The sequence below is a fragment of the Emydura macquarii genome, unplaced genomic scaffold (assembly GCF_026122565.2).
Source record: "Emydura macquarii macquarii isolate MOO-44397 ecotype Brisbane River unplaced genomic scaffold, CSIRO-AGI_Emac_v2 contig_587, whole genome shotgun sequence".
Classification (NCBI taxonomy): domain Eukaryota; kingdom Metazoa; phylum Chordata; order Testudines; family Chelidae; genus Emydura; species Emydura macquarii.
In genome coordinates, this window is record NW_027130724.1 from 16,913,279 (window position 1) to 16,941,257 (window position 27,979).

Here is a 27,979-nt window from a genome sequence, read left to right on the forward strand (position 1 = left end):
TGCAGCTCACAGAGTTCTCTATATCCCCCCTTTCTCCGCCTACCAGACTAGAGTGGAGAGTTCGGGGCTTCAGCCCCATGGCGGGGTGGTGGGCCTATGGGCTTTTGCCCTGTGGGAGGCATCTGCCAGGGCTCAGGGCTTCTGCCCCACAGGGCATGCCTGCCAGGCCTTCAGCACTGCAGGGAGCAAAGGAGGGGGATCTTGGGGCTTCTGCCCCTTTGGAGGTGCCTGCCAGGACAGTGCCCTGAGCCCTGGCAGGCATGCCCCTCAGGGAAGAAGCCCCGAGCCTCGCCACAGGGCTAACGCCCTAAGGCCTGGCAGGTGCATCCCAGCTCTCAAGCTTCTGAAGATTGTTGTATGCGGTTCAGAGAGTCAGTAAGTTTGGCCACCCCTGGTATATCAGAACCACAGCATCTCAAAGAACCCCAGCTACCACAAGGAAAGAAACCATTCTTTAGGATCCGCTGAACCATTCAATGTTTAGTGTACTATTCCCTGAGGCCTTGTCATAGTTCAGTATTTAACTGTTTTAAAAGGCTGTATTTTCTTGCCCTCCTTCTCAAGAGCTGTTAATATCCAACACAGCACCAGGGAATGTTCCTCCTGTTGCACACATTGCCTTGCTCTCATGAAATTAGATAATTGATTGTGCTCTTCCTGGTAGTGAGTCAAGGCTTCACTACAAAAGCCTCATTCACCCTTAGAAGTAGATCCATCCTGTGTATTAAATGAGGCAGGAATCCTGTGGAAAAAGTAGATGTTATCATATCATTAAAAACTATATCATACCCTGTGGGTTTTTTGGCTTCCTCTGCAGCATGGGGCACAGGTCACTTGCTGGTGTATTTTCTGTACCCTGAAGATTTTTAACCATTATTTGAGGACTTCAATAACTCAATCACAGGCCAGGGATCTATTATAGGAGTGGATGGGTGAGGTTCAGTGGCCTGCATTGTGCAGGAGGTCAGACTAGATGATCATAATGGTCCCTTCTGACCTTAAAGTCTATACTGCATGTCTGCAAAGGGGCGGAATTAAGGTTACACAGGCAACCTTCATTCTGGTATTTCCTACATTTCTAGTGTTTGAATTCCAACCATTATATTATTTTATAAAGAATTTTCTGTGCAATTTCCTAGGTTCAAAAAAACCACAAATTGAAAAACAAATTCTATCACAAGATAAAATATTGACACTTAGATGATTCATCAACTGATTTGGAATCCTTATGTGAGCCAGGTCTGAGTGACACTCCTCCTGCTCAGCAGCTGAAAGGAGGGCCACTTTACTTGATGGGCTTTGTATGTGCATGAGTACAATTAAGTACTCAGCATATTGCATAAGCACACTAGGTGCTGAGCATGATGGGAAATGGTCAATATGTCCGGTATTGTGTTACAAATCACTTTGTGTTAACTGCAGGGGTAATGAAATGTTGTCCTTCAATTGTATGAACAAATGGCAGCAGAATAGTGTTTAGCTTGTTCTGATGAAAAATTCACTCTCATCTAAACAGAGCTCAACAAGGGTGGCGGACGGATGTTTCAGCATTGTAAGGGTAGAGGGAGGGATTGAGAAGTTTCTTGCTGCACTGTACCCTTCGGCATGGATTGACTATCTCTTCCCACTGTTAAAAGGTAGAATTAATTATTCTTTTTGAAGTCTTTTGTTGTGTTGAAAAGCAGGGATATTGTTTCTGTGTCAGTAGAAGGTTTTCCCATGAATGAGAACTGACAGCTGGACCCCACTAAGAGCTGAAATCACTAAAGGAAGTGGGAAACCTTGAAAGACTGACGAGCTAGCAGAGAGGACTAGGCAAAGCCCAGAGGCAGCAGGAGCCAGCAACAGGCAGCGCCAGCAGATGGCAGGAGCCTGTAGTCAGTGGGAGCCAGCGGCGGTCGGCGCTAACAGACAGCTGGAGCTAGCAGCGGGGACTTGGGGAGGCCCGAGGTGGCAGGAGGCAGCAGTGGAGAGGACCAGTCAAGCCCATGTCCGACAGGAGCCAGCAGAAGGGGACTGGCTGAGCGCCCAACCAAGAGGTGGACACTGCAACTACAACGGTGAGTGGGGCAGGGGAAAGCAAGAAGGGAGAGGCAAAGGACATGCCTCAGGTATTCTGGGGTGGGGTGGGTTCAGCTCATTGTGTTCATGAATTCTGTTTGCACTGTTTTCCCGAACCAGTGCTGTGTTCCTTCCTTTTATTGAAAGGTGTACTTTCTACACTCAGACTCTGTGCTTGCGAGAGGGGAAGTATTGCCTTTTGGGGGCACCCAGGGGATACTGTGTGATTTCCCAGGTGACTGGGTGGGGGCGCGAGTCAGTTTGGTGTTGTATCATTGACAGGGATCCCTAGATATAGAACCCGGCCCTTTGCTGCTGCTGGTTCTGTCTGGCGTAAGGGTTACACTTAGATCCAGGACACGGACCTCCACAACATGAGCCAATGGAAAAACTGGTAGCAGTAGTACACTGTCATCCTCTTTGTGGACCTGCACTAGATGGCAATGAGACAAACCCTCTTCCAGTGGGTTTCACAGATATTTGCTGGCAGCAGAGGAATGTGAAACTCGGCTCTGGAAGGCAGTGTTTTCTAGTTGTCACAAACTCTTCTGCTCTGTCCCCCTCCAATGTATCCCTGTTCCAGTCCTATTTCTTCTCTGTCTCTGGCTCCTTGCTCCATTCTCCTTGCCGACCTATGCTCAGTCTCTCCCGCTCGAGCTTCTCATCCCAGTGTCCTTGCCCAGCTTGTCCCTCCCCTCTTCACCCCCCAGCTCCTTGCTGATCTGTCTCTTTCCTCCTTCCACCAACCTCCTGCCAGACTCCTCCAGTCTGTCTCCTCCCCCATCTACTTGTCCTAGGCTTTGCCCAGCTAGTCCCTCTTCTCCCCCATACTGTACCTCCTTGTCAGATCTGACTCTACTTGCCTGTTGCCATTCCCCACCCATTGGGTCCTTGCCCAGCCAGTCCCAGTCCCCACCCTTTCCCTGAGCTTTGTCTGATCTCCTATTCATCTTCAATTTCACTCATTAATTCTTAGTCCTAGTTTCCTTGACCAACTGGTTCCAACTCCCCCAGATTGGCTTCCCATCTCATTGCCCAGCCTATCCCAATCCCCCCACCTTCAACTCCCAGTCACAAATTCTCTTTTCTCTTGCCCCTCTCCAGTCCCATTCTCCCAGATTGCTTGTCCCAGTTTTCTCCTTTCCCTCTCCTTTCTGTGGTTGAAAAGAACTTTTTCTTTCTTGCTGCCTGGATGGCAGCAGGGGGATCATTGACAGTGTAGGGACAACAGATGGGTGCTGCTATCAGTTCTGATGCCTGGCTCCACCCAGGCCCAGAGCAGCAATTATAGGAAAAGTCCTTCGGAGCCCCTATATAGCCCTGGGCAGGGAGAAGCATTATAAGTTACTCCGTGGACAAGGTGTATGCATGGTCCAGTCATAGATAGGACTTGTGGGGCTGAAACACGCTCTGCTTTTCTGTGAGGATGGCACATGCAGAGTCTTGTCAGTCTAGGAGCTATGAGAGGCTGGAATATACTCAGTGAAGATGGAATCTTCAGAGATTTTTGCTGTTAAAATCTGTGTAATCTCTACCAAGCATGTGACAAATGTGATTTTTTTTTCCAGGGGCATATAATGTGACCAAATTTGGGTAGATTTTCACAGGGTTGGCAGGTAGGGAATGAGAGACAAAAGTGGAATTACACCTAAGGGCTACTTTAACCTGTGCAGCACTGCAAGTGCCTCCAATGGGCTTTTCCACACCTGGGGATAGCTAGAGTTTGTAGCTGTCTGGCAACGTGCCCAGTACATACCTTATGCCATGTCTGGGAGGGAGTTGCTTAGAGCTGGCTCTGCCAACTGTATGCCCTCTGGGATTTCTCATATGACAGAGGTTTTCAATATAAGTATTGCAAATAGATGTCAGGGGATCCTAACCACCCTATTTTTCCCATATTGCTAAACAAGAATGGGCTTCTGGCTGGATCCCAGCTAGATGGACCTTGCTTTTCATGTTAAGTTTGAAGGTATACACCACACACTGTAATTTGTATCTAATATTCCCTATCTTGAAGCTAGGAAAACATTTTCTAGTGACTTCTTGTTTTGGAGGGGTTTCTTTACTCTACACGTTTAAAAAAAAAATCTGAGATCTTGCAAAAGTCCCCACAATCTGAAGTGTTTCTAAACATTCTTTAAGGGACACATCACAATACAAATACCAATGGCAATATTTTCAAAAATAGCCTCTGATTTTTGCTTGCCTCAAATTTTGGATGACCAACTTTGACACAAAAGATATTTCCCAAAATCAGAACGCACTTTTGAAAATATTAGCTTTAGCGACTACTCATGCTCTTAGTGAAGACATGGAAGTGTTGTGCTTGACTTAAATGGGAGCTAGGCTGAGACTGAAAGTATCCATTTACAGATCTACTAAAGAGCTGTACTGAAGTTTTATTTAAAAACATGTTTTCATAAGAAACACCCTTCCTGTTAGCAATTAAAGTTAGCTGTAGTTAGTAATATGACTTCGCCAGGATCACTTGTTTTTGGTAGTTCCATTGGACTGTGATCTTGGCACCAGAATATTATCTAGGAATTAATTAAACATTCTGCGCTACTTAGGAATAGTTTGTTGAAAGAAAACTGCAAAGCAGGGACAACTTGCAAATCCTCACTCAAGTAGTGCTTATTCATGAGTAAGGGGATAGGGCCCTAAGTTTTTCTCTTCCCAAAATTATATATTATACCCTAATATATACTTTTCATTTGCCATTGTAAATACTTCAGTATAAACAAAAGTTATTTTATATAATTTAAAATATTAGCAATTAAGGCTTAAAGAAAATCTACCTTCAGCTGAGTTATTTCTCAAATGCCAGCGAAGAATTACATGTAGCTGGCTAAAATCCACTTTTATCAGTACAATGGAAAATAGGTAAGACTAATGAAAGAACAACCTGGCAATATTGATAGTGAAGTATGGTTTCCAGCTCATATGGGTCTGGAATCTCAAGTGAAAGTAGAAATGGTTAAAAAGGATAACAGTTATATAATGAGTTGGTTTTTTGGTACATGTGATGACTTGGTGGTTTGCTCACAAATCTGCCATGCACTATGTAGTTTCCGTGTCATCCAGATTTCTACATAACCTGTTTTTTCTGTGGCTCACTGAAATGCCATTTCACTGCCATCCACTGTACTAAACCCTGAACAAGCTCTCTCTCCAGCCATGTTTGATATGACACACAGGAGAGACAGGGTGGCTAAGAGGTTGCAAGAACAGCTGAAAGGCTGGGAGAAGAACAAAGTAACCTTTCAAACCCATCTTATTTGTTTGGGACATGTGTGCTTAAAGTCTAACAAACCCACAAGGCTCCTATTACCTGTGCTGCATAGTATTAGGATGGAAATAAAAATCCTTCTGTTTTGGAGTTAAAAGCCAAAGATAAAATGGAATGTCTTTAAATATAATATTTCTGTAAATCCCTTGCTGGACCCTATTATGTAGGAGAAATAGACCTGGGTTTTAGAGGGGAAAAGCATCAGGTTCCAGCAAAAGGTAGACAAATTAGCCTCAGTTACACAGGTATATATGTGAGCATGGAATGAGACTGGGATGCAGAGCATTTTACTGAGAGGAGACTGTGTTTTTGAAAGAGCCAAGAGTAATGAATAGAACCAGCCTTCTTGAAGTTGTTTAGGTCGCCATAGTTAAGTGTTGATTGTTTGTGTTGGCACTTACATTAGGAACTGCTTGGCTGGCTTATTTATTGGGCCAGGAAGCTGTTATATTCATTCAGGGCTGTTTTCATATTTTCTCTGAAGACACCCACAATGAAATGGAGACAAACAAAGGTTGAGAAGTAGGACACAGTTTCTAGGAGCTAATAAAATGTGTGTGTGTGTGATGGGTTTTTTTAAAAACTGCTAGAACGTCCATAACAAGCACTTACATAGCACCTGTTAGGTAGGTAAGTATTATTTTTCTCCATTTTACTAATGGCGAAACTGTGGCACAGAAAGGTGGAGTGACTTGCCCAAGCTTACACAACATATCAGGGGCAATGTCAGGAACAGAAATCTTGTCACTGAATTCTTTGCCCTCATTAAATGATGACATTGGCTCTTGAGAAGCATCTAGCAAGAAAATAAAAATCCCGATGTTGTTCAGTCCTGATCCATTCACCCCTTTATTTCTTTAGGGGGAAAGCTTCAGCACGATGGACTGAGTGAGTCTATTTGTACGTATACTGTGGGTCCATATTTGTGAGTTGTGGGTCAGAGTACCCCCCCCACTTCCTGAAACAAAGTTAAAATGTTACATACTGAGTCTTTCAGCCGTCAATGAAGATTTTCTTTCTCTGCTTTTTGAAGGTATTTCAATGTATTCAATGTATTCTTTTACCATTATTTACCGTTGTCTATAAAAATGTTCCTAGCTGACAGATGTTTTGAGGAGGGTCACAAGTGCTGCTGTAAAATATGCACACTTGTGCTGTTATATAAATAACAATAACTGTACTTGGGTAGAATCATTGGAGATGTGATCACCCACTCAACAAACTGAAAGGAGAAAATGTGGAGGATGGAACTGGCAGGAGGAATTACACAATGTCATCTCTTGCTGCAATACTCCTGAGAATTCGTTTTGTGGTAAATTGCAGGAGGAGAGCAGTAGGCCATCATTAATGTATTCTGTTGTCTTCTCTGCTGTGATTGACACCTTTCATGCATCTACCTGTCTTTATGTACATAAATTTTAGAGATAGAGAGACTTGCAATAGCTGATTTTCAGACAAATTTGGCAGTTTTAAGTTTTCCTTTCTAAATCCCAAATGATCTTAATCAATATCAAAGACTAAGAAACTTTAAACACTTCATTTTTAAATAATGTCTTGTATTGCTAAGAATTCAGACTTGCCAAACTTTTGTATAGGGTGGGATTTTCAAAAGTTTCTAAGTGATGGAGTAGTGTAAATCGTATTGAGAGTTAATGGCATTTATACACTATATAGGCTCTTGAAAATTCCATTCCTGTATGTGTGCATTTACCTATCTTGACTTATACATTGGTAAAATCAATTCAAATTTCAAAGAACAAAAATTTTTCTGGACTGAGACAAATACTGTGTCAGTGCTCTGAAGGAATGTTCATAACAGGCTAATTCCCCAAATCTTTTTCAAAAACTGGGGTTTAAAATTGAAACACTAATAACCCTTCAGTATAGTTGTGCTATGAGTCATGGCTATTTATAATAGATACAAAATAGGCCACTCCCCATTTAGGAATGTGTAGCGATAATAGCACCATCTAGTGGGCACTGGAACGGCTGTGTGATGTTCTTTTTTCATTTAAAGGATTGTATGCCTGCCAGTTTATCTGGAGGGAAATACTATAAGAAGGAAGCTCCAGGCAATTGTGGGATTAATTCAGATTCTACAGTAAGAAGCACTGTAGAAATACCTATAATAGATTTATTTAATTTGGGGATTTTTTCCTCCCAGTGCTGCATTGTGTTCCCTTTCAGACTTTCGAGCATTGTGGACACCATCACCCAACAGGAAACTCTTATGTCTTTGAGGAGAACCCTCTCTGGTGGCCTGTTCTTGGATTTACTGCACTAATCTTGAAAGTGAAATGAAAAGTACTGAAAAGGCTTCAGAGTTGACCTACCTTTCCAATGATCAGAATTCAAAGTTCTTCCTATTTATCCCAGGTCTTTGCATTGAGGGAAAAGAGTAATCTTTATTCAGGATGAGGTTAAAATCTATACATTTATAAAACATTTGTTTTCTTTGACAAGGCAGTAGATTTAAACACAATGCGAAACACAGTAATATCCCTGCTTGAGTCTCACACACGTCACATATCCATCAGCTATCCTGACTTTTTGAGAGGAATCGTCTATTAGTTGGCAGAGGTGGAGGGTAAAATCCTGAGTCAATTGAAGTCAATGGGAGTTTTGTCATTGACTTAAATGGAGCCAGGATTTTATACAGGATATTTAGAGAAGGAACATAGCATGACTAGAACCTACAGTACTTCCAGCCATGAAAAAAGTCCTGTCGTCTTGAAATATTTATCCAGCTCTTGCCATTTTTATCACTTATCTTTCTCGGAAAAAGATTGATGGTTCAAATAGCTCACTGGTTATTTAAGGGTGGTAGAAAGCATGATGACATCTAAGATTACCTCAGTTGCTTATTGCTGATATCTCAGCTTGACTTATCACATTAGTCTACAGATCCTTGTCCATTTCATCAAGTCAGAGATCTCTTTATTCAATATTCTTAGATCCAAATCATGTCAGGTGTTGAGCACTGCTTATGTGGTGCTGGACATCCCCAGCTCCTGGTGAATAAAATGGGTATTAAACTCAGTGGGATTTGAAGGTGTCCAGTACCTCACAAGAGCTGTTCAATACCTCACAGGCTCTTGTCATTTAAAAAACAAGTGCTCCTTGTTACTTAATGAGACGAAGGGATATATTGGATGACTTGATTTTTGTTTTGCTGTCTTCCTCTTCAGATACCCGTCTCTGTCATATTATGGGCATGTCTTTCTCATTGAAACTTCCTTCAAAATATTTTGCATTGTATTTATAAGATGCTGTTTTTAAAATTTGCATGTGGATGTAGTGGTTATGAAAGTCAGGGATTAACGTCACTAGCTCGAGACAGGCATAGAAGGGACAGGTGCTGTGCATATATATCTGCTACACAGCTCTGCCAATGCATATCAGTCTTGATCAACAACATTCCTACTATTCTAGTCCTTGTTCTGTCTTGTGCCAAATGTTGTGGTGGGTTTTTTTAATATGTAAAAATGTTCCTGTTGGAGCAGAAGTTACTGTGACTTCTTTTTCCTTACTTTTCAGCCTGTGCTTTTCGTGTACTTGCATGACCTGCACTGTCACCGGGGTAAAGTGCAGCGCACAGCTTTGGGGACTGTTACTATGCACTGAAGTAATTCCATTTGTCATTGTTCTACATGATCTGAATTTCAAAAGCAAAGGAAATTAGAGTTAATAGTGCAGCCTCTTTCTCACTCTTTTCCCATCTGCAGTACTAATTACTGGCCCTCTCTTCCATTTGACCTGCTTCATCATAGCTGAACTATATACCGTGCATTATGCATTGTGTAGTAAACTTTCTATAAGAAATTTGAACGGTCTCTGTGTTATAAATCTTTAGGGCTAGATCCCACACCAAAACTTGGTGAGGGAGAGAATGATATTGTGACCTCAAGGACAGAGCTTCTTATCCCAAACAATTTACGCTCCGGTGCTTGCTGGAGAAATACTTCACTCTTTCAAGTACAGAAGTTTAGGCAAAATGCCTGCACATTTTGCTTCCAGGATCAGGAGTAGACAGAACTACCCTTAACCACAATTACTCCTAGCCTGTGCCAGGTCCTCTTTATTCCCCAAATGTCATGTATGAATCCTGGAAGAGCAGGAATAGGGTTGGAAAGACTCCACCAAGCACTGGATATCTGTTGCTACGCTGCCCCAATGAACAGTACTTCTGCATCATCTCAGTCATGTAATTCCATGGCACTGTCCATTACACACAGCGTAATCCTTTGCAGGATTTGGCTGCTAGTAGGTAAAATGTTATTTGGGATTATATTCGTAGTACGCATACTGTGCTATAAATAATATGGAACATAGGCCAAATCTGTATCCCACTGAATTACGTGCAAGTTCTGCCATTGACGTCAGCTGGACCAGACTGGGTAACTAAAAATCATTATGAGTAACAGTTAGACACCTGCACTTTTTTCAGATAATTTCATTTAACATTCTGCACTAGCCCAGATGACTCTTCCCATCACTTCACTATGCTTGCAAATGTTGTGCCTGTTTTTGAGCACCAGTGAGCTTGCACCAGTGCTAGTGTACATCAGGCTTCGAGGTTTCTGGCTGGTCAAAGCAGAATTTCAGGACAGGTACTGGAAAGGCCAAGTTTTTTTCTACATTAGTACTTGGCGTTTGTTTTTGTTTTTTTGCTAGCAAAGGAGCACTACGTATGTGAGAACAGATAGAATTGTAGAGTCGCATTCTGTACAGTTCTTAAGCTGATGTGTCTGTTATTCTCACAACTCATGGTCGATAAGTGGAGGAAACACTTTATCTATTGAGTCAGAATGAAATACGAGATCCTGTCGGGCACACACAAGGTACAGATATGGATTTCCAAGATTTCACTTGACTGTAGTGTTCAGCACAATGCACAATGAATGAAAAGTGGCAGTGTAATCTTACTTTTTGCAGGGCTGCCTGGTGTTTACAGCTGACACATCAGCACTACCACTGTAGGATACCAACATACAGCACTGTATGAGAGGAGAATTTTGCTCACTTTTCCAGTTTGAAGTACTTAAATTCTAGATATTTAATTCTTTAAAGTGTCCAGTTGGTGGTGCCAAATAGTAGCTGTAAAGATACATTCTTGTATTTTAAATCTTGTGGTAACTGCAAATATTATAAGCTCTGGTCTGTTTTGTGACACTTTTTCCTGTGATTTCTCAAACACACTTGCTCTTGCAATTTTCCCATTCATGTTTAAGGAAACACAATATGCCTGATTGTCCACTGCCTTGCACCCTGTGTGATTATTTACACCTTGTGCAAAGGGAGTACCATGGTCATTCTGATTTGGTAGCATTTAACACCCATTTTGAACTAGGTGTAAATGGCTACGCAAGGAGCAAAAGCAGTGGAGCATCAAGCCCAATATATTTTCCCATAAAATAAATATGTTTTGTTACTTCATAAATCATCAAGGAACTCTGAAATCATACACACCTGCCTTCTTGGGTGGTGGCTGTGTCTGTACCTAGCATTCATGTCATTTATTTATTCTATCTGATGTGCTGCCTTGGATCTTAAATACATTTATTATGGCTGCTAAGGAGTCAGCTTGTGACATTGGTTTCTGCAAAGTTCAGTTGTCAAAACTATTTGTTTTGGAAAATACCTCTGTTTTAACATTTAAAACAAAAGAGAGGGGAAGGGATCCAGTGTTCTGTTTTATTGGCTTAACGACCACAGCCACCTAGAAAATGTGCTAGTGAGAACAGAAAATGTAATGCACCAGTGAGTGCTTACAGCCAGAGTTTGTTTTAATTCTTTTTGATATTTGATTATAAAGGTTAAAGCATGGGAATGAGAATGCTAAATTAAAGTGCTTGCTTTCCTCTGGCTTTCTGCCAATGAAGTCAGTTCTGATCTGGAGGGGCCAAGTTTTCTGCTGGTGACAGGGACTCTTAGTAGGGGATCAGATTAGCCTGGCTGTTTACATGAATGTTGCTTCAGTTGTTCACATTAGACAGGGTCACTGGTATGGTCATTTTATAAAGATCATTTTGGACCCTGTCCTGGTGATTGCCTTTGACTCCCACTGACTTCACAGTTCCCACAATAAGATTACAACACAATGCATGTTGCACAATACAGTCCTCCTGCTGTGATAAGGCAGGTCAGATGGAACAGTGTGATTACCTACAAATGGGGGTGGGGAAAATGTCAGACAGAAGGTGAGTCAAGGATGGAGTGGCACTATTAATTCTGATTTCCATTGACTTTATTTTTTGGAATTCAGAACATGGAGAATCCTGACCAATGGAATCACTTCAATGCACAGTGACACATATTTTCCAGAGCTGGATTCAGCACTTTGTAGGCAACATCGCTGACTGTTCAAGTCAAAGAAGTAAATATAAAGTACAGCATGAACAGTAAACAGGAGCCAGTCATGGGATGCCTGCTTTATCAGAAACACATTTTGTGCTTACCAAAATAACATCTCACTTTAATGATGAGGACACTCAACACCGTGTAGGATCAGACCCTTAACATGCACATTGATTTTTATAATGCAGAGCATTGGTATTTGGTTGATACAAGTAGTACTCCTTCTTCAGCCCTGTAGGTAAAGAGATGTCTAAAATACAGCCTTTATTATGGCAAAATACTGCTGTAGACGTGTGGTATTTTAAGAATGTGGATCATGCAGTGTTCTAACATGTTAGGAAGAGATGGGCCACATCTGCTCAAACTTTGTGCACAGTAAATATGTTTTTGTTGATAGAGTTATACTTTGCTAAGATATGTATCGGAAGTTTCCCTTGGGGCTGAAGTTTCCCTTGGGGATGATGGAGACTAATGATTTGCAGAAGCTCTTCAGGAAAATTAAATCCTTCACAAGGCATTAGGTCAAATCATTTTGTAACCATGTGAAAACACAATGACCACATTCTTCCCTCAGTTACTAACGTGCAACTCCAGTGCCATTAATGGAAGTTTTGCACATGCATGCAAAATTGGACAGCAGTGCAATTGCACTATGTAACCAGTTACTGATGACTGTTGCAACATTTCTTGGGAGAAATGCACAGGCCATTTTAAATCTAAGGAATTTTCAGCATTGTAATTCTAGAAACAATATATCTCACCTTCCTTGTGGGAGTGGCACAGGCAACAGCACTGGAAGAAATATGGGGCCAAATTCTGCTCTTATGTACATCCAATTCATTTATTTTAACTTAGAGAAAAATTAAAGAATGCCTATGCTAGGCTCTAGGTACTCATTGTAGCCAATAGGATTGCATGGACATAACTAAGAGCAGAATCTGGCTAATGGTCTTTACTTTCATGAACAATAGTTTGACCAAAACAAAATGAAAACACAAGGTTAACTTGTAACCTTCTTTGACTTTTTAAGGCTGTGTGCACATTGACTTTTTTGGGGGGGATTTTTCACATAGTTCAATATGTCATCGGTCTTTCCTTTTCTTCTTCTGCAGATAGTATTATTTTCCTCCTTCTTCTGTTTTCCTCACTCCATCTGTCTTTCAACCTGTTTTAGTCTTACTGTGTGTGTCTCTCTTCACCATGCCTTTCTTTTTCCCTATTGAGTGAGAGCTGTATGTTACAAGTTGTTTGGTATATATACCTGAAACTCAACAGAGTGCCCTGCCCCACCCCCAAAACTAAAGCAAAACTTGATTACAAAGTTTTCCTTTTGAAAAATTATGCATCGATTTATTTTTCCATATTCACTGTTGCCAGTTCTTGCAGTTTTGTTACAAGTGTCTTATACTCATGTTTTTCTTCAAGCTCCAATTTCCTGGAGTCATGTGATTACATGAGACTGTCATCTTTCATTTAACCTACCCACCCATATGCTTCTAGTGCTCATGATTGTGGAGAAAAGCTTGAAAATGTGACCTAGGTGCATCCTAAAGGCTCAGAATGCAAAGACAAATGAAAAGAACCCAACATTTATTGTTTTGTTTTTTAATGTCATGATTTTTTGGGGCCTGGCTCATGATTTTTAGACATTTGAGGTCGGCAATACTTCAACTGTTATCATTTTTTATAGTATTATTTTAGCAATATGACTTTCTCTGTTTAGTCCTGATGGGAGGCTTTCCATTGACTTCAATGTTCTTTGACTCAAGTTCTTAATGAGCATTTAGCACAGCTACCAGTTGACTTCTTAGCACATGGACAAAGGTAGAGTGCTGTAAACACATCTAAACATGTGTATGCCTGATTATTCATCTCCTCTGCAGTTTAGCTGTGATTATAAAATTTATTTTTTATGGACTGCCCTGATGATCTGATTGTGGGTATCTAATTACGGGTTCTGAACTTTGATCTTTGGTTCCTGGGAATTTGGTGTGTTGAGTGGCATATTTTAAGGAATAATAAAGGAAAAAACCTAGTTTTGTAATAAGTTTTTTAATGTGAAATTGCATATTATTATTAAAATATATATTCACTTTGTTTTCTTTTTGTTTTCCTTTAGCACAAACTATTGTATGCCTTGGAAGCAGTCCACTATTATGATACCCTTTTGTCCTTATTTTATTATAGTAAATTACACTGCATTCATATTTCATGTAATAAGCCAACTACTATTGAATTTTACATAGCAAATTATCATAGCATCTTCCTTTGATTCCTCAGTAGTGAAATGTGGAAGGACATTTGAAGCCTTGATTTTATGCTTAAATTAGGTTTTAGGGACTTAGTTAATATAGTTAGAAGGGAGTATTTTAGGCCCTGATCCTGCAAACGTTTAAGTACATATGTAACTTTATGAATATCAGTAACCCCATGGAATTCATTGGGACAGCTCAGATACTTAAAGTTACACAAGTGCTTAACGATTTTGCTAAATTGGGGCCAGAGTTCCTACATGCACCCTGTAGAGAAAAATTTAGAAATGTGATGAGAATTATCTTGTTTGTTACAATTAACCACGTGGTCTCTATTTCTGAAGATTGCAGTTTCTCAAGCCTAGATTGTTAATAATATTAACATTATGTTTCCACAGAGCATGATTTGAGGTCAAATTTAGTTCAAAACCTAGCATTTTAAAACATACACTTCCTAGTGGTAGGGGAACGTTTGCTCATTAGCAGCACTGTAATCAATATACAAGTTCTGAAGACATTTTTAGATGTGAATTTGCTGCTGAAGCTACTTTCTAATAGCAGGCACATGCTGCTGTGAAATAGTTTGCATTTCATAACCCAAGATTTACAGGCTCCATATCATTGCAATCTATAAAAAGGGGTTGAGTTGTTATGCAACTGTTACGATCTGTCTATGGAAGGTAATAGAATATGATGACTTTCTGGAATAAACTACAGAAACTATTGAAACAAACATCCCTGTACTTTCTGTTGAATATATTCATTATGTGTGGCTTATAATATAAGTGAGCGTATGCATAATCTGGGGTGCTTATTAGTTTATTCTAAGGATTGTTGTTATATACTATAGTATTTATGCTGTTCAATATATGGATACTGCTGATCAATAACTCACAGATAAGGGGTTTTAAAATAGGTCATTCACACACTGTGTTTTTATGGTATCTAGCACAATGGGGTCTTGATCTTGATTGGTCCCTAAGCACTACCATAATAAACTTGATTATTAAGAATAATGATAAAATTTACAACTATTTTCATTGTTGTTTTTCTAGGATACAACCACCTTTCCCCACAATAAAAACATTACAAATAAAAGTAATAAGAATCATTCAATCAGCATGTACAAACTTTGAAGGACAAATTAGCGACCAGGTCCCAAATATTTGTTCCCTTGCTGTTACTCCTTTAAAAATCAATTTCTGCTTTACGTAAAAGTATATTCTTAAAACATTAACTATTATCTCAATGAAAGGAGCTAAGCTGCAATAAAGACAGCAGTGGTTTTATTATTATGCAACCCAGACACAACACAGGGCTGTAGCAGATCCAGGGTTGCAACATCCCAACTGCAAATTGGAATGTCAGTTTTTAACATTTCAGATCAAACTTGGCAGAAGCCACAGGAAGGCTTCTTCTTTGATCAGAAACCCCAGAGTATTTATAACCAGTGTGATATTTCTGTTTTATAATATATTGTGCTTGTCCCTCTCTTTCTCTGCCCTTTTGTGTTGATTCCCTCTCAGTCTTGAAAGCATGCTAAAGAAATAGAACTTAATTTTTAACTGAGCAGAACTGGCAGCAGGCTGCAATAGCCAACCCCACGATTACGTTTTAAGATAAAATAACTCAGCTGAGAGCTATAAACACTCACAATTTAACTTTTAGAATAAATAGTAGCTTTTAAGAAAAAAAATTCCCAAAGTTGTTATAACCAGTAAACACCAGGAGTAGCCAGTTTGGATTTGTAGACTGGGAGGAACAAACAACTGGAAAAAAAAAAGTGAGTAGGCCAGTATAACTCGCTTGGTAGTTCTGAAGGGATAAGGGCTGGAAGAAAGGAGTAGGGTGACCAGATAGCAAGTGTGAAAAATCGGGACAGGAGGGGAGGTATAATAGGCACCTATATAAGAAACACCTCCTTCCCCCCTGAATTTCAGGACTGTCCCTATAAAATTGGGACATCTGGTCACCCTAGAAAAGAGGCCTAGAAATAGGTGAGAAAAAGCAAGGGGGCACAACACTGGGCAAGAGATCAGAGGAGAAGATTTGCATCAGAAACAGGAAAACTATGACCAACACCATGAGCCTGCAAATACCCTGCATATGCTTAACCTTACACACTGTGAAAAAATCTTTGAAGTCTGCGGGACAACATGCAGTGCATAACATTGTGCATGTGCGTAAACCTTTGCAACTTCATGGAGGGAGTTTAGTGATATCACAATTCACATGAGCTCTGCTCTTGTTTATGGTACACCCTTAATGGATGTGATGGAAATTGTAATCTGCTGAAGGTTTTGACTGTGCCCCTGATCCTGTGAAGACCCATTGAACTCACATGAATAAAGTGACTCTCAAATGTAAGTCTGAGCAGGGTCAAAGTTTAAATGGGTATTAGGGTCTGATCCAACAGCTATTGAAATCAGTGGAAAGACTCCCATAGACTTCAATAGCCATTGCATCAGACCCTCCCTGCAAAGACTGAACTGGTGCCAGTTCTTAAAAAAGATGTAAGAAAAATATTTCACGAAAGCACGATTCAGTATTCCCAACATAACCAAAGCATATGGGTATATGGTATAATTGTGCAGGTTTTGTGTTATTACTCACTATACTTATACTAGTCTAACTCTGATAGGCTGCAGCAGCCTTCATTTTACTTGTGGGTTCACAATCCAGATGCTCAGCAATATAAATATTATATATAATACCCACACACACATTTACTTACACAATGTGTGATGATAAGGTGTGGTGCTTTGTAAAGTTTTTATTGGCATCTGTCTCAGATGACTGTATTACAAGAAGCAGAGGCACAAATGAGTAATGCAGGTCATCACAAACAAGTGCCAATGACAACTTCAAGGCACGTCAAGGCACCACTTCAAACTTCAAGGCACTACTGCATTCCATAACTGTACAGAGCTCACTGCAGTGTCAGACCTTTTGTGCCCAACCTGATTTTACAGATGGAGGCAATGGAGAAATAAGACTAATACAATTTTAAACTCTCTAGAAGTTTTTGTAAATTAGGTTTTATATTGAAAACAAAGGGAGAAAAATGCTGGGAAGTTCTTTCCCCAACCAACACTCTCTCTTGGTTGATGCCTTGCTCTTCATCTGCAACCCTTTGGTCTTCCCCATCAAGAAATACTAACTCCACCCACTCGACAGGTGGCAAACAGGTCTGGAGTGAGGAAGCAGGGAGTGACTTGGTGCTCATTCCTTAGCTAGCTGTCAGGATTTAGAGAAAACGACCTGTGTGGAGCCTCTTTCCCAACCATGAAACACTCCTAAAACTTGATCCATGCTGTCTTAGACTAGGGAAAAAAATATTTTTGTGGTGGATCCTTTCCTTTTGCTGTGTGAAATCTGCTAACAGGACAGGAATATTAGAAGCTGGTCTGGTGTAGTTACAGTGAACAAGTGGAGGTTAGAAGCCCCTAAGTGAAGAATAAGCTAAATTTTTGTCTATGATTTGCAGTTTATTCCACTCATGCAAAAATCTACTGCTGCATTTTATGTGATGGTAATCATGTAACGTGCATTATGCAGCACCTTCTATCCCAGGATCTCAGCACATGCCACAGACTTTGATTAATTTTGCCTCACAATCCAGTGTCTTAAAGGTAAATATTATTATCCCCATTTTACAAATGAAGTAACTGAGAGACAGTGATGTTGAGTGACTCACCCATGTCACACAGCAAATCTGTTGCAGTCAGAATACAGCCTAGATTTCCTTGATTTAGTCTTGTGCTTAACCACAAGACTATCCTTCCTTCCTGGTTATGTGGTATAAACATGCTATACAAATGTACAAACAGATATTTACTTTTATTGTTTATAATAATCAGGGTTACATAGCATCTTTCATCTGAGGATTTCAACATGCTTAATAAACATTAATTAAGCTTCACAACCCAGTCGTACCCCCAGTAAACCTCTCCCCACAGAGGTAAAGTATTTCTAAACAGAATTGATAAAATGAGGCCCAGACAGGTGTGAAACTGTTTGCTCAAGTACACAGTGAGTCAGTCAATAGCAGAGCCCCGACTAAAACCCAGGAGTCCTGCTTTAGCCTAAGCCACTTTCCTGTCCTTGTAAAAGAAGCTGTAGCACCATGTGGAGCAAAAAAAAAAAAAAAACATTTTAAAGGTATTATAAAATATTGAGATATTGGAAAAATTTGACCTCCAGTGGACCAGTTGGTTTGCGTCTTTGGGTTTTTTTAAACAAATTATTTCCATCAGACTACAGGCCCAATTATAGTTGTAAAAAAGCCTTACTCAGAGTGCTCAGTGCCGTGTTGGATTCAGGTCCGCATGCTGATATTGATGAATTTGTCTGCCGTGTCTGAGGCTATCAGTGAGAAAATTCTGCCATCTCTGCTTAAGTGCTCCCTAACTTGGTCCTCTTAACCCTTACTCGAATGGGGTAGTTTTGTTTCATGTGTGTAATTCTAAATGACTTTTAATCCACCCAGGCAAATCTGTTTGCACAAGTAAGGATGCAGAACCAGAATCCATCAAAGAGCACAGGGCCACTGCACATTCTGAAAGCTGATTTTTCACAACTGGGACTGGGAGTGAAATTGAAATTATTCAGAAGGGACGTAACATTGTGTGCAGTCAGAGATGGAGGCCTGGCATTCAGGATACCCCTTGGAACCTCTGGGGGAACCTCCTCCCACCCAGTGGCATCACAAACTGGATTTGGGGAGTGTCAGGGACTAAGGGCTGGACTGTGGATTATGTCGATGTAAAGTCCCCTATATCGATTTAAGTACTCCGACGTTCACACTGTCACCACTGTTAAGTCGACTTAAGGTGCCAGTAAAATCGATTTAATAAGACCACCTCTGCAAGTGGCGTAGCGCATAAATCGACTTTGTAAATTCGAATTAGTGTTTGTGTGAACGTAATGGAGTTTAATTTGAATTAATTAACCTCTGGAATATATCCCATTATGCACCATTTTCACCTCTCTGGCCAATCAATCTGTGGTGCTCTGTGGTCACAATAGCAGGTAAAGTCCCCTCCCCTCAAGCCCCGGGAAGATTTGATTTTCCTGTTTGTTTGGGAGGGGGAAAGGCATTCTGGGGAAAAGACATCTGGTGAGTTCTCTTTCTTCAGTTCCAGTCTCTGTGTGTGTGTTGAATGCAAGCAGAGAAAGCAACTCCCACATGCCCCCCCCCTCCCGATCCTGTCTGTGTGTGTGTTGAATGCAAACAGAGAAAGCAACTCCCCCACGCCTCCCCACCCAGATCCTGTCTGTGTGTGTGTGTGTGTTCAGTGCAAACAGAGAAAGCAAACCCCCCACACACACCCATCCCGATCCTGTCTGCATATGTGTTGAATGCAAGAAGACAAATCCAACTCCCCCACAACCCCCGTTTTTCCTATCTATGTGTGTTTGGAATACAAGCTGAGAAATCAACCCCTCCCCCTCCCCCCCCCCAACCCTAATCAGTTCCCAATAGCTCTCCATTTTTCTTTGGAATGCAGGCAGAGAAATCCCCCCCCCCCCCCGAAAAAAACAAAAAAACGATCCTGTCTCTGTGTGTTTGTGAGGCCAGCCGATTACCCCCCAGCCCTCCACGCCCTCTGCATTAGAAAGTCACTTGCTACATTGTATAAAATTATAATTATGACAACTGAAACATATGTCTCTTCTTACTCTTCAATACACAAACTAGAGGCAAGGTAGCTGATCATTGCTGAAATTGATCAATAGATACATTATTCCTAACTTTAAAAACTGTCTACATTGTATCCAAGCATCATTAGTTCAAAATCTTACATATGTATATTGTTCTTCACGAATTTGGCTGTGGCTATCTTGTTTTTTTTTTTTCTTTTCATTCTGAAGACACCTTGCCAGTGGCCCAACTATTAGTTAGTGCTGCACACACACTGTCTTAGATTAGGAAAAGGAAGAAACTAAACACCCTACCCTACCCCTGGAGAGAGTGAAGGAACCCTTCCCCCACCCCGTCTCCCAAGACGTAACTGTTCAAAAATAAAATTTTGCATCTTTTCAAAAAGTTTCTTTATTAAAGAAAATCTTGTTCATGAGGGATTTGCTAGGCACAGATCTGGCAAGCAACAAACCGGGGGGGTTCTGGGTGAATGAGAAAAGGCAAGCAACATGAAGAGGGGGTGCATGAGAAAAGGCTAGCAACATACAGGGACAGAAATCACTAATGCATCACTCATTTATTGCCTGCAGCAATTGGGAATTGTTCTGCTGGATGTCTTGAAACAGGGCAGCCGCGGCTGCTTCACCTTCTTGCTCTTTTTCACAAGTACCCCATGCTAAGCCGCGAAAAGCAATGGCGAAATCAGGGAGCAAAAAAAACCGGCTCAAAAGTCCTTTTCCTGTTTGTTTGGGAGGGGGAAAGGGTGGGGGAAGCAACGATGCATCCTGGGGATGATGCCACAGCCTCCGTCAGTAGTTGCACGGTGGGATAGCTACCCAGATTGCACTGCTTTCTAATTCGAATTAAGGCTGGAATGTGTGAATGCAAGAGACCAGCTCAAATAGCATAGTGAGAACAGTCTGCTGCTATTTCTTTAAATCGGCTGCTGAAAGTCGAGTTAAGCTAATTCGAATTAGCGCTGCAGTGTGGTCATAGCCTAAGTCACTGGAGGAGCAGACAACCTCCCTTTCTTCTCAAGCATTTCCCCCAAGGCTATATTAGGGCAGACGGCTGCTCCCACTCCATTCATTATGCCATACACATGGGGGCTCTCTGGTTGCCTGGGGTCAGTGGGAAGAAGCTCCTGCTCCAAGCGGAATTTTCAGCCGGAGAAGGAAAGAGCCTAGCTGAGGACAGAGAGGGTAGCCACGCAGATAGGGAGTGGGAGGGTGAAAGCTGGACTGCTGGGGAGTTGGTTCAGGATAGAGAGCGTTGACTTGTCTAGCTAGGCATGCAGTACTTAGTGTATCATATTATTGGGATTTGCCCCTGAGATTGAGTGGGGCTTGCTGTAACTCGCAGGAGGTCTGCCCCTGGGATTTCACCTGGTAGTGACTGGGGCTTGCTCCCGTCAGATAAAAGTATTGTCCTATTACTAAATGGGGTGGCTGTCCCTAGGGTTAACCCTTGCCTTCCCAAAAGGGGGTTGTTGTGAAACCAGAGGTTGTGGGCCCCTGGGTTTTGTGATACCCCTCACCATCCCACAAAGAATCCCCACCTGACAACTGCAATAGCTTTCTCAGTGACAATAAATTCTTCGTGGCAATTCATTTTCTGGTTGTAATTGTTTGATCTCCCATTGGATCAATGGGCTTGAATCGCCTCTCACATCACTGTAAATCAGGAGTTATAGGAGTGTGTCTGAGAAGAGAATGTTCCATATGCGTGATCTACGTTTCTCTGCTGGTGTCCCACAAGATCAGGTTTGCTCTCAAAGGTACCATACAAAATTATATGCAGCTTTTTACTCTCTACTGCAGATGGTACACAACTATATTTGTGTTGGTTTCTCATGAGCTAAAAGCAGCCTGTTCAATCCTACTGATCTGGAGGAGGCTTAGCTATCATTCCTTGTGGGGGGAAAAGGAACTGGAACTAAAGCCTTCTAAATTTACTCTTGTTAAATTTACTGATTTTATTCTTTCTTTATATGGAATTATTTACGGCCACTGTATCCTGGTCAGGTTTAGAATGTGGATGTTATTTTTGCTTCTTGTCATCTGCCATTTGAGTACCCTATTTCAAGTGTTTCAACATTTTCTTTTTACCATTTGTGGAATAACATTGGACCTTGCCCCTGTCACCCTGATTTTTTGACACTTGCCAACACATGGATTGACAGTAAACTGGATTACTGCAATTCCTTCATAACTGGTCATCCAGACACCTCTATTAAAAGATTTCATTACATACAAAATATTGTCTTTGAGCTTTAAATATTCTAGTTGCAATACTCTGTTACTGAAATTTTTGTATAGTCTATTAGTTTATGCTCCTCTTGATTTTAAATTCTTGCTTTTTAATTTGTTATAATATTTATATAATTTCTTGTTCCCTATCAGTGAAAAATATATAACTAGTAGGGTTAAGGACAATAAAAAGGAATTCTTTAACTATTCTTTAACTGGGAACAAAAAAATGCTAGCAATAGTAGAGACCGTTACAAGACAAAGATAGTAAAATTATCAATAACAGTGCAGGAAAGACTGGAGTATTCAATTAATATTTCTGTTTTGTTTTGGAGAAAGAAGCAGAATGACGTATTCCTATTTTACAGTGATAATGAAATACTTTCTATTTCATCCACATCCAGGAAGTATGTTAAAGAGCAAATAACTCTGAGGACAGCTTCCACCCAAGAGCATTCAAAGAATTGGCAGAGGAATTCTCTGAACCATTAATATTGATTTTAAACAAATCTTGGAACACTTTGGAAGTCCCAGAAGACTAGAAAAAAGTAATTGGCAATATTTAAAAAGGGTAAACGGGATGAGCCAGGAAACTGTAGGTCAGTTAGCCTGACACTGATTCCAAACAAAATCATGGAAGGCTTATATGGGATCCATTCAATAAAGAATTAAAAGATGATAGCATAACTAACAGAAGTCAATTTGGTGTTATGGAAAGTAGGTCTTGTCAAAGAAACTTGATATTGTTTTTTGATAAAATCACAAATCTGGTTGATAAAGGTATCTGTGTTGACTTAATATACAATTAGACTTCTATATGGCATGTGTTTAATTCCACATGACATTTTGATTAAAAAAACCAAAACCCTTAGCATTATGGAAAGTCAATAAAGTCTATATTAAATGGATTAAAAACTGGCTAAGTGATAGATTGCAGAAAGTAATTGTAAGTGGTGAATTGTTAGTAGAGATGGTTTAGTGGGGTACAACAGGTTGGTCCAATGCTGTTCAATATCTTTATTAATGATCTGAAAGAAAATATAAAATCATTGCTGGTCAAATTTGCAGAAGACATGCTAAATAATGATGGGGGCAGGTCAGTGATCCAGGCTAACTTGGATCACTTGGTCAGGTGGGCTCAATTGAACAGTAAGCTTTTCAACATAGCCAAATGTAAGGTCATACATCTAGGAACAAAGTATATTGGTCATGCATAAAATGGGGGACTGTATTCTGGAAAGCAATGACTCTGAAAAGGACACAGGCAACATGATAGATAGCTACAGTATCATATTGGGGGTTCATTTTCAACTAGTTCAGAGGGTGAGTGTGATCCCAGGATGTATAATCAAGTTGGGGTAAGAAGGTGGTAAAACCTCTGTATATAGCATTAGTGAGACAATTACTGAAATACTGTGTCCACTTCTGAGGGCCATGTATCTAAAAAGATGTTGAAAATTTAGAAGAGATTCAGAAAAGAGCTACAAGAATAATTCAAAGTCTGGAGAACCTGTCTTATAGTGAGAGACTAAAGGAAGCTCAATCTATTTAGTTTATCTTATGGAAAGTTATGAGGACTTGATCATTGACTACAAGTACCTGCACGAGGAAGAGATTTCTGATAGCTGATAGCTCTTTAAGATAGCAGAAAAATGCATAATGAGATCCAATGTTTGGAAACCAAAGCTAGACAAATTCAGTGGGAGTGAGGCACCTAAATACCTCTGAGGATATGGATGTAAGTTCACGTACATGAGCAAAGTAATTAAAATGAAAAAAAGAAATAGAAAACTATATTTTTCATTAACTTTTTTCTGTTAGGTTTTACTTGTAGCTACAGCAAGTAAAAACTGTTGAGACTGATGTGTGATGTTTAAACTGATGATGTTCCCTTAAGTCTTTTGATTAAAACTGAACACATCACCTTTCTTTTCTGGTTTGCTGGGAAGTCTATAATTATACATGGCAAAGTTAATTTCATACTGTTTCCACTATTCAGTTGTCCCATTAAATGTATCATCCTGTAGCCATTTCCTTTTCCCCCTTACAAAGAAAGCAGCATGAATGGGTCTCAGGGAGCTGTCCCATATTTCTGTGCTCTACCACACTATGTTTGCTTTCTTGTAGGAGTCACATCATACCAGCATTCTACTCTTTCAGCATTCTTTCAAGGCTTCTCCTTATGCAGGTCTTTTATTTGAAACATGCTGTTTCAACTTCAAGTAATATGGAATGGAAATTTAAGTTAGTACATTTTTTAAATAACAGATAGTGAGCCAAATTCTGCTCCTGCATGCAGAATGGGGCTCAGTGACTAGAGTGTGCTTACCTGACAATAATGCTCAATGTCACAAATCCTTATGGCAGTTTTTCTGCCAGAAGGGCAAGAGTTTTCTATTGAAAGCATAGATATGTTCTCTTCAGTGTATCATTCATATAATACGAATGTCACATGTTCAAAATATAAACTGAGAAATGATCATTCAAAAGGGAATTTAGTGAGCAGTGTCAGTGCTTTATATTCATTTCCTTTTTCTTTATGTACTGTGTATGCCTAACCTCACTCCATGCATTCTGAAAATGCTATTTCTTGTCAGAAGCATCATGCCTTTCTGTTGAATAGAAAGGTGTATAGTTAAAGTGTTCAATTATAACCTGGTTGACTTGTATACCTTTCCAAATCCTTATTTCCTAACAATTTTACAATAAGCTGATGATTGCTTATTGCTATTTAATTATGTGTTTATCATTGAGGTTTGCTTTTTAATCCTTGCTTGCTTGCTTGCAGTGTTTGCTGTTTTCTAGAGCAAAGCCCTAGGCATTCAACAGCCTTAGGCTGTTGTCCAAGTCTATTTTAAAATAACATTTTTGATCAAAACATCTTTAAACTATTGGGCTATGGTCATTACTGCTAACCCTGGGTCAGCAAGAGAACTTGTGTTGATAATGAAAATCCCATCTCATCCTTCCCCTCCCTCAGTCCACATACACAGATGAACAGCCATAGAGATTCTGATTTTCCAAGAGAGGTCTAGATTCCAGTGTCCCATATACGCTCCAGTGGAAGCAATTTTAGCTGGGCTTTTCAATAACAAGATAAAAAGGGGCTGATCCTTGGTTTTGGGTCTATGAAAATTTACACCAGCTGAGATCTGTCCCAAAATCTTTAGGGTTTCACCTCACTCCATAGAAAAGACACAAACAGAAGTGTATCTACCCTTTGCTACTCTGATAAGCAGATGCATTATTAACATGAGGGAAGTACAAGCTGTTCAACACCAGAGGCAAAGAAATGCAGAAACCGAAGCAGCACAACAGACAGTGGCAATTTGAAAATTAAATGGGTTGGAACTGATGATTAGTGCTTTTTCGTATGAGACAAACAAGATGAAAAAAGCAAATTTGCACCAAGCTCAGACCTTCCATCTTTGTTGCCTTATGAAACTGTTTATTCTGAGTACACCTAAATGAGGCCTGGGTGAAAATCTGCTCCCAAATGGTTTGGGGAGTAGACATCTCAGGGTGAGTTGCTCCTAGACTCACTCAGGTTATGGGTGCCCTACGGACCTCAGAGGGTTGTATTTTCTAGAGATTTTCCATGTGACTGAATAAATGAGCATGTGTGTCTGTCCTGGCCTGCCCAGTCTCCTGTCCTTCACACAATGATCTGTCCCTAGGTGTGTGATATTGGTAGGGTGCTGCACTGTCATCTTGAAGATCCTGCTTCAGAAATGGTTTGATCACTTGGTGGAGTTTAATGTGCATTGTTGAGGGGACTGCAGTTTTGGAAGCCGATATCCCATTGGAGACAGCAGTTGCCACATGAAATGCCTACCAAGGCAGAGAAGAAATTATGGCATCATGTGGTTACCCAGTTAAGGCTTTCACAACAGGTAGTACAGCATTCAGGTTCTAGTCAAGACTGGGAAAGAGGTTTCACTGGCTACTTCATCTCCATCCACTCCCCATATGGAACTCACAGCTGACACACAGAGAGAGGGATAAATTCATTTAATTTTACAAAACTGAACATAAGGAAATTGTAATGTATTTTACATATTTATGTCCAACAATATTTCATTGTTTTATTTTTCCCAATGTTTCTTTGCTGTTTCTCCTCCTTGTGTCTTTCAGCTGCTTTGAAGGGCACTTTACTGTACTGCTGGCTGAGAAAGCAGGATAACAACTTCTCTAGGTGAAATGTCAACAATGAACATGCTGGAATGTGACCCCAAGGTAGGCATTTATCTATCTGATGTTGTCTGTCAGACATGGAGGCATTCTTATTTTTCCAACCACCTGTGGCGTGGAATCAGGGCAGTTAAGGAAAGTTAGGGTCTGTTGCCTTACCGTGCAATGCTGCATCAGCACCTCATAGTGGAATATTTTCTTTTAGGACTCTGAAACTCTTTCAGGGACAAGGGTGTCTCTTGAGTTAAATGATAAAATGTATCCAGTTCAAAGGCCTTATATATCTCTACTGCGCCCTTCTTTTTTTTTATTTGTTTGACAATAGAAATCACTGGGATTAGAGAGAGGGAAGGAATTTTTAGTAACACATAAGTTTGAAATGAAAATAGAATGAGGCAAATTTTCATGCCATGCATTACAAATACTCCTTTTCTGACAAAGCTGGGAGATTTGGTCTACACTACCATCTTATGTCAGTATAACTATTCTTTACACCCCTGAGCAATGTAGTTACACTGATCTAACCCCCAGTGTAGACAATGCTATGTTGCTGGGAGAGCTTCTTCTCTCGTTGACATAGCTACAACCTCTTGGGGAGGAGGATTACCTATACCGATAAGAGAAGCTCTCCTGTCAGCATAGGTAGCATCTTCAGTAAGTGCTATAGCAACATAGCTGCACCAGGGCAGCTGCGCAACTGCAGTGCTGTAAGTGTAGACAAGCCGTGAGTGTGTAAATGATGATAGCTTCATGATTTACTCCTTCCTGCTTCAGGATAGGAAGGTGTTTACCAGAATGGCATCTTTAAGATAGGATATAAATATAATATCTTACTTAGATATAATTTCACATAGTTTTCTTCACTCCATCATTTTTTTACCTGGAGTTTATGGCAATAAGCGATTTGGTGGATAGAATAAGAGACTGAAAGTTGGAAATGCGTGTAAGAAAATCATATTCCTAGCTTGGCCACTGGCTCAGTGCATGACCTAGGGCAAGTTACTTAGCCTCTTTGTGCCTCAACTCCCCCATGTGTAAAAGAGGGATAATGTATTGGTAAAGCACTGAGAGACCTCACGATGAAAAAGTAATATGTAAATTCTAAATATTATTTTTAGTTAAGTATTGCTACAAATTTGACTTTTTTTTATTTAACGTATGGTCCCAATCTGACAGAAACATCTTTGCTATTATAATGATCTGCACTGATAATGCAAGACCAATTGCCATGAATATGGATGGGGAGAGTGTTCATGCTGAACTGTCAAAGTGACAGCAACGTGTTCCTTCTGTTGCTGGAGAGAGAGGAAATATTTCAGCTTCTCTTCTTTTACTGTGGAATGTGGAGGAAATTCTGTGGTTATGTTTCTGTGATGAATCATGCAGATAGTAGCTGATACATAGAATTTTTAGACTATAGATCCATCCTTAACTGTAGGTCTATGCTCCTGCTTTTTTCAGGGGAATGAGGGTTGCTGACATTTGGTATACCATTCCACCTTTAAATTCTTCTTGCCAATTGATATACTGGTTAACTGGTTGATGTCTGTGTATTTAAACAGCCTCTACTGAGTTGTGTATGCACAGAAAACACTACAGGAGATCTCTGAGATCTATGTTAGAGATGACAGATTTGCAGGGCATTAGTACAATATGATGTAAGTACAAAATTAGTGGTTTCGCTTACAGAGGGTGTGATCAATGCCAGCCAGTTTTTACTTTAGTCACTCTTTCTGAACAGATTCATTTTTGCAAGGATATGAAACATTGATTCATAACCATGACAAATCCGAGTCCATCCAGAGAAGGAGGAGAGGAAAGAATAAGACTGTGTCTGCACTACAAATCTCTGTTGTAAGTGTATTTGTTTGTAAGTATTTGTTTGTGGTGAAATATCCTTATATGGTACTGAAATAAATGTAAAGCAGTGAAATGA

At 40.3% G+C, this 27,979-nt stretch overlaps 1 long non-coding RNA gene across 2 annotated transcripts; it reads left to right on the plus strand.

The window, feature by feature from the left end:
- Window positions 1-1,454: 1,454 nt before the first annotated feature.
- LOC137148181 (uncharacterized) lies at window positions 1,455-27,971 on the plus strand. 2 transcript variants are annotated; one of them, XR_010918461.1, is made up of 5 exons: window positions 1,455-2,060; window positions 6,212-6,238; window positions 25,987-26,088; window positions 27,606-27,701; window positions 27,785-27,971. It is a non-coding gene; the product is annotated as an uncharacterized lncRNA (long non-coding RNA). The 2 variants fall into 2 exon arrangements; XR_010918460.1 differs by lacking the exon at window positions 27,606-27,701.
- The last annotated feature ends 8 nt before the right edge of the window (window positions 27,972-27,979 follow it).